Below are 17,456 nucleotides of genomic sequence, written 5' to 3'. Positions count from 1 at the left end.
AGTCTCCCTGCCACCTCGGAGGGAGTCATCTTTTGTGCCCATCGATAGGACCCCTGTGAAATCCCCCGCGGGGAAGAAAAAGGGGGGGCAGGGCGTCGTCGTAGATTCGGCCTCAACCTCGGAGGAGGAGCTGGTCGAAGTCTTAAGCCACGGCCTCGGCGTGGAAGAAGACCGACCCGTCGGGATGGATCCCGACGCAGGTGACGACGACATCGTCGAGGGTACCGACGGGGTCCCTGATCGCCCGTCGGATTCCCCTCTGCCAGCGCCGCGAGACAACTCGGCGCCCATTTTGTTGGCTATACAGTCCTTATGCTCAGAGATAAGGACGAGACTACCGTTGCCGACGGAACCTCTCCCGTCGGGGGACCCAGAACCGGGACCTTCTGGTGTTCCCCCTACCAAGAAAAGAAGGATCCACCCTCCGCCTCCTTTTCAGCCATCGCGCCCCTTCCAGCCCTCCTCCCCGTCCACCCCAGGGGATGATACGGGGACTGACACGGCAGCGACGGGTACGGACGACGAGGTATACGACGAGGATGTACCGTCGTCGCCTCCCACCAGGGCTTCTCCGCCCGACGAGATTGGATCGTTCCACTCCATGATCTCCAGGGCATCCGAGCTTTTTCAACTCTGCCCTGAGGAGAAGAAGGAAGGCTTCCTTTATCAGCGGCGCGAGGCCAAGAGGAAGACGGTCCTCTCAGTGCCTCTATTGGACGACATTTGGGATGAGGGCCTCACCCTCCTCAAGAACCCTTCCACGACACCAGCTAGAAGAGACCGGTACGAGAAGAAGTACCGGGTCCCGGACACGGCCCCCCTGTGCCTCCGGGCGCAGCCTACCCCGGACTCCGTCGTCTCCGCGGCGGCCAGGAAGAAAGCGGGGGGGGGGTGCGGCCTCCACATCGACTTCCCCACCGGACGGTGAGGGAAAGAAATTGGACGCTATGGGACGCAGAGTCATCTCGTCGGCAGCGATGACGATTAAAGCGGCCAACGCCTTGGCTATCGTGGCCCGCTACGACAGGGAGCTCTGGTACAAACTGGCTCCCCTGCTGGACTTCCTGCCGGACGACCAGAGGACAGAGGCCCTGGAGATCCTGCAGGAAGGTGAGGTGGCTTCGGACCACGCCATTACCGTTGCGACGGACATCGCCGACACTGGGTTCCGCCAGTTGGGCAACGGCGTTTGCCTTAGGCGGCGTGGATGGCTCAAGGCTACGGACTTCCGTCAAGACGTTCAGACCAGAGTCCTGGACATGCCCTTCGATGGGAACAACCTGTTTGGCAAAACAGTGGACGATTCCCTTCAGGCCATTAAAGCGGACACTGAGACGGCCCGGGCCCTGGGAGTTCTGCAGCAACGACGGACGCCCTTTCGGAGCAGCGGAGGCAAGGGCGCCTCCAAAGGTTCCGGCGGCGGTTTCTCCACCTACCGTCAAGCGGCCCGCTCGTCGTCTCAGGAGGCCTACAGAGGACGAGGCAAGTCTGGCGGACTCCGCCGTCGTCGCCAAGGAGGTCGAGGCGGCAAAGCCTCGTCCAAGCAGGATTGAACCGACCGTGGGGTCGGGCCCCCACCGAAGCACCCCGGTGGGAGGCCGGCTGGCGAGCTTCGTCAGCGTGTGGGAGTCCATCTCCACCGACCGTTGGGTGCTGGACGCCTTGGCCCGGGGCCACTCGCTCGAGTTTCAAAGAAGGTGTCCACGCGTCCCCCCCGTGGCCAGGAAAGAACTTCACGTCCCTCAACTTCTCCTGGAGGTAAAGGCGATGCTCAGGAAGGGCGCCATCGAACTCGTCCCAAAGAGGCTTCGGGGCTCCGGAGTGTACTCGAGATACTTCCTCGTGAAGAAGAAGACGGGGGGATGGCGCCCCATCCTGGACCTGCGACGTCTGAACAAGTTCATCAAGGCGCAAAAGTTTCGGATGGTCACCCTCCAGCACGTCCTGGGTCAGCTGGAGGAAGGAGACTTCCTGTCGTCGTTGGATTTGGAGGATGCCTACTTCCATATTCCCATCCTAAAGGGGCACCGAAAATTCCTCAGGTTTGTGGTCCAAGGGCGTCATTACCAGTTCAAAGCCCTCCCCTTCGGTCTACGGTCGGCACCCAGGGTGTTCACCAAGTGCCTCGCACCGGTGGCGGCGCAGCTGCGCCGCGAGGGGATCCACGTCTACCCCTACCTGGACGACTGGCTCATCCGAGCCAAGACGAGGGAGCTCGCCGTGGTTCACACGGCGAGGACCGTCCAACTTCTCACGGACCTGGGATTCTCCGTGAACTACGCCAAATCCCACCTGGTACCCGCGCAAGACGCTCTGTTTCTGGGAGCGAGGCTCAACGCAGTGTCCCTTCTGGCCTCCCCGTCGGAGGAGAGGACCAGGACCATCCTGGGCAAGGTGCAACGGATGTTGGTGGCCGACGCGGCCAAGGTGAGGTCCATCAAGTCCCTCCTCGGAATGATGTCTTCCTGCATCTACCTCATTCCCATGTGCAGGCTCCGGATGCGCCCGTTGCAGGAGTTCCTGGACGCGCGCTGGATCCAAACGACGGGCAGCTTCGAGGAAAGGATCACACTCGACGAGAGTTTCCGACGAGCGATCCGGTGGTGGGACACCCGCGCGCATCTGACGGCGGGCATGGACTTCCAGACCCCAGCCCACCAGGAGACAGTGACCACGGATGCCTCCCTGGAAGGGTGGGGAGCGCACACCGAAAATCTACACGCAAGGGGCCTTTGGCTCCCGATGGAGAAATCTTTACATATCAACGTCCTGGAGCTCCGTGCAGTGTTTTTGGCCCTCAGGTCCTTCCTTCCGTCCCTCAAGGGCAAGGTGGTGAGGATCTTCACCGACAACACCACCACCATGTTTTACATCAGAAAACAGGGCGGAACCAGGTCCCCAGCACTGTCCAAGGAGGCGCAGGACCTGTGGCATTGGGCAGTCGCCCAAGGGATGTTTCTGGTGCCGTTTCATCTGGCAGGGATAAAAAACACCATCGCCGACTCACTCAGCAGGGAGCTGCGCTCGTGCCATGAGTGGGAACTACGGCAGGATCTAGTGGATCGCCTCTTCCGACGGTGGGGCACTCCCCAGATCGACCTGTTCGCGACGGCGACGAACTCCAAGTGCCGGAGGTTCGCCAGCAGGTTTCCCCAGGCGAGGAGCATGGGCGATGCTTTCTCGTTCCCCTGGGAGGGCCTGTTCCTCTACGCGTTCCCTCCTTTGCCACTGCTTATCCGGCTCGTCAACCAGCTCAAGAGGTCACGGTGCAGGATGATCCTCGTCGCACCTGCGTGGCCGAGGCAGATATGGTTCCCGGACCTTCTGGATTTGTCAGCGTCCCCGCCAATCAAGCTGCCGGTGGACGCGGATCTGCTCTCCAGGGAAGGAGGTGCCATCCTCCACCAGGACCCGAAATCGCTGAACTTGCAGGCCTGGCTCCTGCAGCGCTAGAGTTTGGAGGATACGACATACCGGCCGACTGCAGAGAGGTTCTTGCAAAGGCCAGGGCGTCCTCGACTCTTAAATGCTACGGACACAAATGGAAGAGGTTCTCTGTCTGGTGCCACGCACAGAAGATTAACCCTCTACGGATTACGGCTCCCCAAGTTCTGCCGTACCTGCTGACGCTGGCCAAAGCTGGACTGGCACACGCGTCCATCAAGATTCATCTGGCTGCGATCTCCCGATACACCAGGACCACGGGACGGACGTCCTTGTGGTCTCATCGTCTGGTGAAAGAGTTCATGAAGGGACTGTTCAGATCGTTCCCGCCGGTGAAGGCTCCGGCCCCGGCGTGGGAGCTCAACGTGGTGCTGACCAAGCTCATGGGACCTCCGTTCGAGCCTCTGCACTCGGCCCCGTTGAAGTTTCTGTCGTGGAAGACAGCGTTTCTTGTGGCCATCACCTCCGCACGACGGGTGGGAGAGATCCAGGCCCTTTCCTGCAAGGCCCCGTACTTGACTTTTCACGACACGAGGGTGGTGCTCAGGACGCACCCCTCCTTCATGCCCAAGGTACCGTCGGACTTCCATCTCAACGAACCCTTGGTGTTGCCTGTATTCTTCCCGTCGCCTTTGTCGCCGGCTGAGAGGACTTTGCACTCGCTGGATGTGGCTAGAGCGCTGAAGTTCTACGTGGACCGCACGAAGTGTTTTCGGAAGACGTCACAACTCTTTGTGAACTTTGGACCTGTCAATCAGGGGAAGGCTCTCTCGAAGGCTTCCATTTCCAGATGGCTCTCCGGCTGTATCATGTACTGTCATCGGTTGGCAAACCGACCGCTGCCCGGCCGTCCGAGAGCCCATTCCACCAGAGCGATCGCAGCTACCACGGCGTTCCTTTCTGGTGTGCCCCTGCTGGACATATGCAGGGCTGCTACGTGGAGGTCGACGCACACCTTCACGAAGTTCTACTGCGTCGATCGGGATTCCAGGGAGGAGTCCAGGGTCGGCCAAGCAGTGCTGCGCAACCTGTTCGCCTGAGGTGAGCCTGGTGAGGAGGTAAGATGCTTAATGTTGAGTTTGATGCAATGCTTAATGTTGAGCCTTTGCCACCTCCCGTGGTTGTGCATGTGTGTACTGCTATGTATTCTTTATTCATGAGCATGTGAATCCATGCCAGACCCCATGCTGGAGAAGGAACAAGTTACTTACCTGTAACTGTTGTTCTCCAGCATGGGTCTGGCATGGATTCACATGCGAACCCTCCCGCCTACCCCTCTGCGGCTCTTCACTTGGTCATACTGCCACTTCACGTGCTTCCAAATCTGAAGATGGCTGCCAGAGGCGGTGCTTAGGTAGAGGGCAGTCATTGGCTGTGGTCAGTATGACGCAGAGACCAGTGATTGGTTGTTACTACGAAAGACAGATCAGAAACGAAACTGATACTGGTTTTTTCTTTACCGAGGATTCCCAGCCTGACGACGGGGAATATTCATGAGCATGCGAATCCATGCCAGACCCATGCTGGAGAACAACAGTTACAGGTAAGTAACTTGTTCCTTATAATTACCAAAGTGTTCTGATTAGACACCAAAACTTGAAATAAAGTTTGAAATATAATACTGTAAATTGCGTTGCAAGTCCACCTACTACAGTCATGTTGCAATCATTGCATGTTAAATTCAGCAACAAGGTTTGGTGCTGAGCCACTTACCATTAGTTAGGAAAGCTAATTGGCCAAGGGAATCAATTTCGTGTGCCTACAAGAAAAGAAATCGGGATTATGTGCTTGAACGAAGTAAACCATTGTTCTAAACGGTATTCTTGTCCATTAACATAACTTCAAATGCATGAATTCCTAAAAGTTTGATACATTTTTATTATATACAATTAGTTTATAAAGCCATACCTTAAATAATGCTGCGCTGTTGCATCTCAACAATATGCTTTAATCCATTCCAAAATTCCAACGTCTTAATACAATTGTTGAAACCGCAATTGTCCGCGTTGTAGATCCGATGACAAATGCATGCAGCCGAAGACACATGAGAAAATAAGAGAACCATCCCCAATGGGAAGCACTAAGTTAATTGCTCTGCAAATGCGATCTGTCATCCTTCAGTAGCAAGTCCGTCAGACACTAGGGGTCGTAACAAAATGACAGCGTTTGGAGCTTACCCAGCCTTTTGGCATGTGAACGGCTTTCAGGAGAAGCTGCCAGGTGCTACCAGACATGTAATAAGTTATAGACTAGCTAGACCGTTCACCTACTGATCAGCCTAGTACAAAAATAACCGCCATCTTGGTGGGGCATTGCTGCATATGGCAAATTGTACAACTATATACGTCGTCCATAATAAGTCCAGTTCTAATATAAATAATGCTCCTCGTCAGCACTGCCATTCTTAATTAGCCATGTACCAGCAACATTGCCTAATATTGTCCACAAATGCATTAGTTGATTGTCAGCGTCTAAGTAAATACTGGGGAGCCGGAAAAGCGAGTGAGCATTAGGTTTGTAGGTAATCTCCATTGCGCAGGGCTAATGCGGCACACAGCCACACATGATGCTAACCGTTTTCGAATCTTGACTAATGGAGAATGTTCAAAAACATACTTGTAATAGTATTGTTGCTGCACATTGTTAAAATGTTTCGGAGCTTTGGATTACCCCAACTGGTAGTATGAACAACAGTTAATGCATAACTGTACACATTTAAATTTACAATGCACTGGGCGTCTCATTTCTAATGCCGGGAATATCCATCTAGGAGACGTATCAATAGCAATGACCAATAACAGTATAGGCTTCACACATAATATAGGTAACTATGCACTTCACAAATAATGAGATGCTGTGTGGACCCATTGTATCTTCTCACACAATCAAACAAATGAAATGGACATTGATAAATCAGACTCGCAGTTAGTATTGCCAATCGGATTATACTATTGTTGGGATAGCTTTGCTTTAATGAAGATTTAAATTCAAATTAATCCCATTTTATAAAAACACTGAAAATTCATGGTCTGTGTTGAGGCCATAAGTAACAATCCTGTACTGGCAGATGAGTCTCGCTTCTAATTGCCTTAATTTTAATTCCAGATTACCCCCTCTTTGAGGTAATTTGACCTTTGCGATATCTGCAGATTTGGGGGGGGTAATTCATGGAATAAATGTGCGCTGAAATTTGTGGCGCAAGCTGGCGCAAGCGTGAAAAAGCTAGCTCACACGTGCGATTCGTGGAAGGCCCTGTGCATGTTTTTCCCAGGATGTGTGCCAAATCCGCGCATGGCGCATACGTTACTGCGACATCCAGAACGCTGTGCGCGACGCGCACAACGAAAACACACAACGTGTAGCGCACACACCAAAAAGGGGGCGGAACCCCCGGAATGGGGAACATGTAAAAATGAGGGCGTAACTGGGGAAATACCGCTGGGAAACGCACGCAACGCCCACACGCTAGTGAACCACGCGTATTAATGGAATCGAATAGGGAAAAACCGCACAAGTCAAAACACATGCACAAATACATCCACCACACGAAAGCAGGCGGAAGGGCCCCCCGCGCAGAATAAAAGTGCACTCAAACAACAAACAAGCATGTACAGCTACGATGAATGTCCCATTCCTCGCAGCAGTGATCATGGGACACCGCAGGAGGAGGAGAAAAGACAGGCCCTGCATTTTTATTTATTTATTTATTTTTTTAGACCAGGACCAGCCTTTTTGGGATGCCTGATGACCAGGTCTATGGTAGGTATAGGTATCCACCTCCTATCATCCCACCTCCTATCATCCTAGAATTGGTCACTGAGTGGGAGAAAGAACTTGCATCACCCACCCTGTGCTCCCAAGCATTGAGCCCCTTGGAGAAGGTGCTCAATGTACTGCATTCTTTAGCCACTGGGTCATTTCAGCAGACAACTGCCATAATGGGGGGGTGTGTCACTCAGCCCACGCAGTCACGTTGCCTACACCAGGTGTTGGCAATCATCACTGTGCTCCCCTCAGTCCGCAGGCACATGTACATGCCCAGAACACCCGCAGAAAGGCAGGTCGTGGTCCTGGGCTTCCACAGGGTGGCACACTTCCCCAAAGTGCTTGGTGCCATAGATTGCACCCATGTGGCCCTATGTCCACCTACGGCCACTGAAAACATCTACCGCGAGCACTGGCATTCCATCAATGTGCAGGTTGCATGCGATGCCAAGGGAATCGTCACCTCTGTCCATGCAAAGTATCCAGGGTCCCCATAACAGTTTCATATACAGAATGTCCACCCTGATCCGGGCTCTGGAAGCTGGGAAGCATGGCGACACATGGCTCCTAGGTTAGTACAAATGCCTGTGCACATGCATGCATGTCGCACACAAATACACAAGCCCAACTAATGACAACAATCATCACCTCCCCAGGGGACAGTGCCTACCCTCTGAGCACCCACATGACGCCAATACGGAATCACCTCCCCTGCCCCCACCACCCCCAGGTAAAATGCAACGCAGCCCATATTGCAACCAGGGCCATAGTGGAGCGCACATTCAGAGTGCTCAAGTCACGCCTACGCTCCCTTGACCGCTCCGGCGGCCAGCTACTATATGCACCCCCAGTAGTGTGCAGGGTCATTGTGGCAGCATGTGCCCTGCACAATGTCGCAACACGGCGGGGCGTACCGTTGGACATGGTGGTGCCCCCGCACCCCCAACCACATGCACAGGCGCTGCTCATGGGAGGGTAAAGGGTACGTGGCGAGGCAGCCCAGACCCAGCTTGTGGCCACATTTTACACCTAAACTCCCACCCCTGCGGAGTGCATTCAGGCTTGGCACATACCAGGTGACAATCGATTTAGACAAAGACAGTCCACTGTCACAACCGTTACACCCTGAGAATGTTTTCACGGAAGTGCTACATTGTGTGCATCCCGAGCAACTTAAAAATAACCAAAAGGAACACATGCACCTTGCATATCCCACCACCCCCCTGCAAAACAGGCCATGTAAATCACTGGTATGTCACCCAAACCCTCCCAACACCCATGACCCCTGTCCGCCATGCCATGGCATGCAACCGCTAACCAAATGCACAACACATTACACAATCGTCATTAAGTGCAACGTGAGAAATGTAAACTGGCATTAGACATTCACACCTGACATGGGACCTGATGTACTCACTTGGCAAAAATCTCCCACACATGCAAAGGGGGCTCATTATGAGTATGGTGGTACGCCATAGACGGTCCCGGTACGTCACTGGCACCGTCCATACCGTACCGCCATATTACGAGTAACCCTGGCGAGTGGCGGGCTATGTGGTGGTCGCCACAGCTGCAGCTACCCCTACTGGTGGGCCGTGTCAGCAGATGTTACTTACTGTCGGGTTGTAAGTGTGCCAGGCTCGGATGCAACAGCAGCATCACCTGGAGCCGCAGAGGGTGGTGGTATGGCTGCACCAGCATCTGGCTGGACATCCTGTCCCTGTGGTGCACCCCTGCCTCTTCCCGCTCTATGGCCAACTTGGACTCCACGTACTCCCTGTTCACCTTGGCCACATGCCTGACCACTCCCAACACTGGCAGGATACCCAGCTGAGCCCACCCATAACCTTTGGTGGCCTCACAACCATGGCACGGATGTACTAATGCCAGTGGGAGCTGCACTGAAAAGTTGTCCTGATCAATTGGGGTGAAGGGGGCAGGGTACGTGATGGTAAACACACCCCAGTGCTACTGAAAGGCTGCCTGTGGACCCTGGGGATAAATGACATTCACACAACGCTCAGGCACCCCAATAATACAAGAAAAACATACGCAACCTATGTAACGCAAGTACATGTAAGAAAACCTCACGCAGTGCGCTGTGGCACCCAGGAACACAAAAAAGCGTATGCTATTAACACTCGGGCTACTATGACCTCAATAAAGGGGGTATGCGACAAATAGGAGGGGCACCCGCAGTGGGAAAAATAGCGTGCGCGACTCACCGTCTGCGTGGAAAAGAAATGCGCGTAGGCACGAACTGCTGTGAAGTAATCTCGTGTGAACCCCAAAGTAGGAAAAACACACGTGTCCGTTTCCACTGAAAGCACGTACAGCGTGCTGCGGACCATTAACACGTGCAGAAGGAAATGCTTGTGCGCGTTGCGTCACTTACGCGCTAAGGCCCTTTCCTCGAATTACACGCTGACGTGCTGTTTTTTCACGTGCCAATTCATTCTGCATCAAGCTGGCCACGCAACACATGGAAGACCGCGCTCCTGCCCAGAAGGCCATTTTCCTGCCCCCACCTCCCCCAGAGCCCCGGGGAGCCTCCTACAAGCAATCTGCTGCTGCCTGCTTCCAACAGGGCCCTGCCATTTGGTGCCTGCACATCAGCCATCTGCAGGGGTCCAGTTGCTGTGACCACCCCTACTGGAACAGAAGACTCCCGACTGGTATCCCATCGTTCCACAGCCCAGCCCCAGCCCCAGGACCCAGTTGCCCACTCACACCTGCCTCTGGGGGGCTGCCATGTCCGACATAACACCATCCGACACTAGTGGCAACCCCCCAGCAGGGAGACAGAGGGCTGCCAGCTTCAGTGCTAATGAAGTTGGCATCCTGGTGGAGCAAGTCCTGGGGCATTATGATGCCCTCTTCACACCCTTGCGCGCCGACAAGGAAGGACGGAAGATCTGTAAGGACATAGTGGGTGCCATCAACACGGAGGGGGTGGCGCCCCGCGACATCAAACACGTCCAGAAGCGCTGGGAGGACTAAAAGTCCAGGACCCTCAAGAAGACCCGGTGCCTCTTGGACGCAGCAGATGCAGTGGGGTGCCGGGTCCACCTTACCATCCAGTAGATGAGGGTCCGGGAGCACATTCGCCCAGTGCTTCATCACCAGATCCTCGGGATGCAGGCCCGTCTGTAGTCTAGCAGTAAGTGCCCATGTATTCCCGTTTTGAACAGTGCATGTTGCAGTGTGCTGGTAGTTAGCTACTTGGCTGTATGTATGACATGGGTCATGTATGTATGGATGTGCGCGCGCGCAGGGACATGATGGTGCTGCATGTGAGTCCAGTCGGGCATGACCCACATGGATGGTGTATGTGTTACAATGCATCATGTGGAGCAGCATGCGGAATGCACACGTGTGCATGCCTGTGTCTGCACTTGGACATGTTTGGGGTGTGAGAGATGGGTGCTGCTGTCATGGACATGCATGGTATGGTGTACATGTCCGTGTGTCTGAGTAGTGTGAGTGACTGGTCAACGCCATGGATGCATGACACATGTCCGTGACGATGTGTTTATTCACGGATACAGCCTAGTCATCCTTGTATCCACTGTCTCTGGGGGGGGGGGTATACAGGGCCAGATGCATGACCCTCCGGTGATGTGTGTGCATGTGATCAGCATGACCTATGATGCATGTGAGTTTCAGGCCACCATTGGATGTTGGAGATGGATGCAAATGTTTGTTGCATGTGCCATGCCTGTTCCTGCATGTGTGTTGCCTGCACTGACCCATGTGTTGTGGAGGGACATGATGGAAGTGACGTTTGACAGTGCCACTCATGTGCTATTGCTTTGTGTCTAGGGGACTATTGTACAGTACCCTGATGCTTGTGTTCAATGTCTCCCTTTACGCAGCAACGAGTGAAGAGGGCGGAGATGGCGCTGTGGAGGAAAGCGGCAGGGATGCCTCCACCGGCCGGCGACGCAAGGCCCAGTTACCCTCCCAGGACATTCCATCATCCGGGAGCGAGGGGATTGGTGCCGCGTTTGCCACTCCGTTGCAGCGGAAGGGGTGGGTGAGCCCCCACAGGGACTGGAAACAGCGGAAGACGGTGCAGAGACATCCAGGTTGGTGGTGTGTACGGCGGAGGAGGCGGCCGCATCCAAGCTGCACATGGGGCCTGGTGGTGGAGGTACCACTGGTGCAAGTGGTGCAGCCCAGGGGCAGGAGGAAGCACTGGTCGCTGCGCAGGGACCTGTGCATGTCACTGTCTCTGACACTGACTGCATCACCGTGCACCAGCAGGGATGCCCCGTCCCAGGCCCGTCCGCAGGTAGGGGGGAGGTCCACGTCATCTGGCACTCCTCTACCTGCGGACGTGGGGACCCGTGACAGAATGAAGTCCATCCTCATTGGTGTCGCGTTGTGCACACGTGTAATTCGTGATGACATGCATGCTTCCTGGGGGGACCACGCATGTCATCCCGAAGAGACGTGTGCCAACGTGGCCCAGTTGAGAGGGGTCGTGGTCGGGGGTTTCCTCCATGTGTCGCTCTGTCTTGCGGCCCTCTACTCCTCTGTGCACACTAAACGCCAGTCGTTCTCCATGCCGTCTTCTGGCCGAGATGCCACCAGGGCCCCCTGTGGACCTGCCCCAACCAACGCAGCCAGCCTGGTAGAGATCATATCCCTGCCACAGTCGGGAGTCGGAGGTCCAGCAGGGGTGGCCACCCCACCACCTGGACCCCAGCAGATGGAGGATGTGCTGGCATCATCGGGCAGGGCACGTGCATGACGGCGCCGGGGATTCCATCGGCCCGGAGGCCGGCATGGTGGCAGAGGCAGTTGCGTTTGAGACAGCAGCAGGCTCAGGGTGGGAGGCATCATGGCTCAGGGCCATCAATACCCTGGGGGCAGGCATCAGCCGAGGGGCAGGAGGACCCCGAACTGGGAGTGTCTTCGGTGTGACAGCGGTTGGGACAGCAAATAGATTTAGCGGTCAGAGAGGGCACGACTCAGAATGGTCAGGGCGGAGAACTCCATGCACCGGGCTTTGAGGCGGGCGGAGGGCCTTGATGAAACTTACAGAGAGTTGAGGGATTCCACGGCTGTATCCCTGTGAGACCCCGAGGCCAGGGAACAGGTCTGCCTCCAGAACATCGATGTGGAGTTCGATGATGCCCTGGCCCGGAACATCGCTAAATGAGCCGTGGGACTGGCCCGCCGCCTTTGTAAATAGTTACGTAGGTGTAGGTTTCCTTTCTTTTTTCTTTTTCTTTGGGGCGCATGGACTATTCCCCGCCTAGGTAGGTTTTTGGTTGGGTTTCCTTTGGATTGCTGGGCTCATGGACCCTTGAATATTCATTTGTATATAGTTATGGACCTGGATTTACTTTATTTTTTGACCCATGGAGGAATGCTTTGCTTTTTTTGGAATTTTGGATTTTGTTTTATGGACTGACGCTTTGGAGTCATTTTACTTTGGATTTTGTTTTCAGCCTTCATTTTGTTGCTTAAATTTGGACATCCGGATTTTTTTTTTTTTTGTGCTTTCGTTTTATTCATTCAGTTTGGTATTTAATACTTTATTTTCTCATTGGTTTCGTGCATGTCACAATGTGGGTTTTCTCAGTCATGTCGCCATTGTGTGGGTCTGACGGACAGGTATTCATGGGCATGCTGGTTATTTGGTATCTATCATGACATGGGGAATTCAATGTGGAGTGGATGGAATGCTTGGTTGGGTGTTTGGACTGGGGTGGCGTCTGGTGGGGTTTGGGTGGCCTTAAGGGCCATGGGTCTGGATTGTGATAACGTGTTGGGTGGGGGGACATGAGTCGGGGCTTGCTGGCAGGTTGCCGTCACTGGGGGGGGAGGTTGGGGGACATGAGTTGGGGCTCACATGTGCATGGTGCCATGTGGGCTGCCTGCGGGGCATGCCCAGGGGTGTAGGGTGGTCCGCTGTGGTGTGGGCTGCCTGTGGGGCATGGGGCGGGGGAGGCTGCACCCAGGAGGGCCCGCACTGCCAATTGGTGTGTAAAGCGCACTCGCCTACCCCCATATTTGCGCACCCTTGTGGTGAGGAGCCACATGCACCCCCCTGCAGGCAGCCCTCACCAGAGGGGAGCCGCCTACAACCCTCCCCATGCCCCGCAGGCAGCCCATCCACCCTCCCCATGCCCCGCAGGCAGCCCATCCACCCTCCCCATGCCCCGCAGGCAGCCTATCAGCCCTGGACATGCGCCCGCAGGCAGCCCGTCCACTCTCCCCATGCCCCGCAGGCAGCCCGTCCACTCTCCCCCATGCCCCGCAGGCAGCCCGTCCACCCTCCCCATGCCCCGCAGGCAGCCCTTCCACCCTCCCTATGCCCCGCAGGCAGCCCAACCACCCTTCCCATACCCCAAAGACAACCCACACCACAGGGGGGAATTTTTCCACGCGATTTCCCTGGCGCGAGCGGGGTGCGCATATTCAGAGGGGTGCGCAGGGATTTTTACACGTGATTTTGGTGGCGCGAGCGGGGTACGCGTATTCCAAGGGGTGCGTGGGAGTTTTACGCAGGATTTCGCTGGCGCGTAGGGCTGAGTGGCGTTAGTGCGTTTTCGTGGTTGGGGGTGGGGAGGGGCTGTATGCTGGTCCACTGCCCTTTGCGCCATGTAGGGGATTTGTGCGATGTTTTTGGCGCACGGCCGGGGTTGGGGGCTTAACTGGCGCTGCTACAGTGTCGTGGTGCCATGGATGGTTATGGATGTAAATATCCATGAATACACTGTGCGTGTAAATGGGTTTTGGCACACGCAGCTAGCGCACGCTCCCTCTCTGCGCTGCCCGCGTGTGCTGCTTCTGCGCTAAATTCTATGAATTACCCCCCTGATCTCTTGCTTGTTATCCATCTGATGGTCAGTCTGCCAGTGCGTGGCCAATGGAAATTTTGCTTCTTGATTGCGGAGATGTGCTCTCTGATTCTAACTTTTAGTGGCCTGATTGTGCTTCCAATATAATGTCGTCCACACACACACATAATACAGTAGACAACATACTTCGAATTACAATGAATAAATTAATGTAATATTTGCCTAAAGCTCCAGTCCAAAGATGTACATTCAAAGACATATACACACATAGTACAGCACCCCACTTGTGGTGGGCTGCTCACATTCCTTTCTACTTTCGCAAGCTCTAACAAAATATATCTGTGTTGTGTTCCCTTCCTCACCAGGGGTGGGGGAGAAATATTCACTCGCACAAGCCTGCAAGGGTTCAGGCTTACCTCCGAATGTGGTGTCAAAGATCCATTGTATATGTATGTCGTGCGCATGCAATGTATCCACCTAGCATTCTGAAAGCTTGGTAGTTCTTTGTCCTATATGGTGCTGTAATAAACATGCTGTGTACCATTTCCCTGTACCTGCAAGTCTCCCCCTGTATCTGCTTATATGTATTTCCTGCATATTAGTACACTTTCCGCAATCGTAATCTTTCAGGAGGGTCTGGGATCTGAACGTGCATCCCAACACCCCCAATATGCAATGCCTGTGTTTCACTGATCATTGTCCTTATTTCCCTGGTTTTTAGAGCAATTGACAACATTTCCCAATATACAAAAATGCTCTTTTATTCGCATGACTGTCACCATCTCTGCAATTTATCCCTGGCTGTCTTCATTTTGTTAGCATCTTTGCAGTCAGTCTTTGGAGTGTTTGCACCAAAGTCGCCCATATAGCAGCAATTCTTTTCTTGTTCACTTGATTTTGTCAGCACTAGAGCACAAGTTCTTTGGAGGGGTTGAGCCACAACTCTGGACATTTCCCCCTTACCTCCCATCTTCTGTATGATCCCAGTAGTCCTCTTCAGGGTCTCTGATTTCTACCTTCCTCAAATCCCATCTTCCCAAGCAACTATTTCCGTCCCTCCCGGTCGTAATGACTTGCTCTGTTGCTCACCTTTCATGTCAGAGACATAAAAGAAACTGCTAATCTCTTGTTCCCAGTTCTCTCCACTTTTCTTACCGTAAGCATTTTCACAAGGTTGCCCCTCTGCTGTTAAGTATTGATTGCATTTTTGTGATCTTTTACAGACTTGGCATCCCAGACAGGTTGGTTTTCATTGGACATTCTGCATCCTCTTGACAATAAATTTGTGATGTTTCAGCACTGCCACTAAGTTCTGTGGGGAGTTGGCTGAACTCCCAATGTTACAGTGATGGCACTGAGCAGCTAGGGACTGGGCTGGTTCAGTGACTACCTAATGTGCCTCCCATAGGGTGGAAGGAGCGAGTACCAAAGTCTCATGCACCCATATGTGACAACATTCTAAAATCCAGAGCATGCCCAGATCAGATCACCTGTTCCTCCATGCTAAACCACGTGCAAGCTATGTGTAGCCTTGGCGCAGGGTTTAGAAATCAAATTGGGAAATTTGTGTAACATGAGCTGGGAGATCTGCTGCACAGTTTCTCAGTATTGGTCAATTAGGCAACTCCAAACACTAAAAAAAAGCTTATACTGTGCCAAGCCAGTCAGAATTGCTGAGCCAGCTACCAAAACACCATGAGCAGTATAAAAGGGGGCAACATGAGAGCAGAGAGGCATAGAAGATTCGAAGGAAGCTGGTGAATTGCCTGTCTATACTATACAACTACACCAGAGACCAAACCCATAGGGAAGCCACTAAGCCAAGTAGGAAGAGGTCTGAATCTGAAGGCCTCCTTAACGCCTGATCAGAGGAGAGATCCCTGGTAGTAGGGTGACCTGGGATAAGGGGAGAAAGCCCATTGTAGTCAGTCATGAAACCTCAGGTCTGGGAGGGACTTCCAGTGAATGCTGATGAAACCCAAGGTTTGGGAGAAACTTTAAATGAATGCTGATGAACCCTGAGGTGTGGGTGGGAAGGCCGTCAATTGAATGCTGATGAAACCCAAGGTCTGAGTAGGAGAGAGACCTTGAGCGAATGCTGAAGGAATCCAAGGACTAGAGGAGCCTCGAGTGAAAGCTGAGAACTAAGCCTTGTGAGGAGTGTTCAGAGATGACCCGGGTCAAGCTGAAGAAACCAGTGGCTGGGGTGAACCATAGAAAAGGAAGCTGAAAAGCCTTATACCTGGGAAAGATCTTGTGTGATGAGGTGAAGGGAAGGTTGACTAAAGAGGAGTCAGAATATGACTAAACCCAGGAAGAGTCTTCCCAGGAACACTTACTTGTTTTGATAGTCTAGAGGTTGGCCATTTAAGAGTAGGGTTTGTGAACACTTTTGTTGGCCATACCATGGAAGGTTTATGTTGAAAGCTTAGGGTGGCCAAGAGAATAAAAGACTTGTTAAGACTAGGAATTGGAACTTTCTCTTGGCTACAATTTTTGAAAATTGATTTGTAGATTAGGGAGTCTCAGGAGGTGCAAGGAATTATAAGAATAAGTTGAGAACTTTATTCTTTGGCCATTCACCATTGTAGGTCTTAGACATCTGGAGAAAGCCCCACGCACATCCCTGACTGTTTACTTTCGAAACGTCTTTACACCAAACACCACAAACTCTATCAACTAAAAACAAACCAACACACAGTGACCGGTTTTTCTAAACTGAAGCTACCAACAGCACATAAAAGATCGCTTGTGCTTTTCCTTCTCAATCCCACTAACAAAGCCCTCCTTCCTTTTCATGTCCACCAGAGAGTTTGGAGTCCATGAACATGGCAGTGGTGTGCAGTATAAATCACAATAACATAGCGTTGTTTATAGACATTGCCCAATTTCACAAAAGCGTCTGGTCCAATCCCATCCCTGATTACAGTAAATAAAACATTCAGTTGACCTGCAATTGTTTATCCTTACTACGCTTCCGTCTAGGTGTTTTCCTGTAGCTTCAAGCATTCAAGCATAGTCTTTGGGCTCTCTGCAGCCTACTCGTCAAGTACCATCCCCTACTCTTCTAATCCATCTTCTGTTTTTCAACCTGTGTTTCAACTTGCATGGGCGGGTGTTTACCAAAAGGGTGAAAAATACCTTTTCCACTCTGTGTGGCCAACAGGCAAACTTCAGCACAACTTTGACATTCTGCAATTTCTAATTGTAAAATGCCCAAGCTTATTTTCCTATGGAACTCTTCAACATGTTAAACAATAACCAACTTAAGAGAAGTGAAACGCTCCATAAACTGGGCCTGTTTACAAAGCAACTGAAAATCATATTAATACATTTGTGTACTCTGGACCTTCCAGGATTCATCATATTTACAAGTGAAGTTTGCGGAGATCACTTTTCTGCTTGTACAGTAAACTCTTCCAAACATGCTGT

The 17,456-nt window shown here is 52.9% G+C and overlaps 1 protein-coding gene across 1 annotated transcript in view; it reads left to right on the top strand.

The window, feature by feature from the left end:
• PCGF3 (polycomb group ring finger 3) overlaps positions 1-17,456 on the top strand; it is a 695,750-nt gene that overhangs the window by 617,894 nt on the left and 60,400 nt on the right. The window lies entirely within an intron of this gene.

This window comes from Ambystoma mexicanum, chromosome 6q (genome assembly GCF_040938575.1).
Source record: "Ambystoma mexicanum isolate Mex_15411 chromosome 6q, UKY_AmexF1_1, whole genome shotgun sequence".
In the NCBI taxonomy this organism is placed as follows: Eukaryota; Metazoa; Chordata; class Amphibia; order Caudata; family Ambystomatidae; genus Ambystoma; species Ambystoma mexicanum.
This window is presented reverse-complemented; position numbering and strand designations above follow the sequence as displayed.